Raw genomic sequence first — 629 nt, 5'->3', positions numbered from 1 at the left:
CGTAAGACGTAACCGTAAGAAAATTGACCAATCAGAATGTATACTATGTCGCCATTATTTTCGGACGTAAATTTCCTATTGGTCAATTTTCTCAAGTAATTTTATGTTTGATGGCCTTTACGACCTTACGACTACGTCTAAAAGAAGAAGCATCTAGCCAGCACAGAAAGCATATAAGTTTAGATAATCGAATGTTTATTCTGTCAAGACGTAAGAGAAAGTCGCAATTATTATTGTCGTGAAATTATTTTAAGTTACCGAAGTTTTATTATGTTTTGAATAACATAATAAATTTTGATGAATTAAAATTATGTCAAGATATAGTAATAATTGTAAAGTTTTATTAATTGTCAAGACATGATAAAAATTTGATGACTTAAAAATATATGCTCTCAGTGCTAGCCTCAGTTGCTTGATCTTCCTCGACACTTGGGTCCTGTTCCGTTATTACTGACTATTGAACAATCTATAGGATACGTGAATCTATAAAGCCCCTTGCACAATAGACGGAATAGCGATAGCGATAGAAATAATACCAGTTGTAAAGCCTCTTGCACAATGAACGGAATAGCGATAGCGATAGAAATAACAAAAGTTTTAAAGAGTTTATATTTAAAAATAAAGGTAGG

The sequence above is a fragment of the Pseudomyrmex gracilis genome, unplaced genomic scaffold, assembly GCF_002006095.1.
Source record: "Pseudomyrmex gracilis isolate BER0280 unplaced genomic scaffold, ASM200609v1 scaffold_421, whole genome shotgun sequence".
Lineage (NCBI taxonomy): Eukaryota > Metazoa > Arthropoda > Insecta > Hymenoptera > Formicidae > Pseudomyrmex > Pseudomyrmex gracilis.
This window is presented reverse-complemented; position numbering follows the sequence as displayed.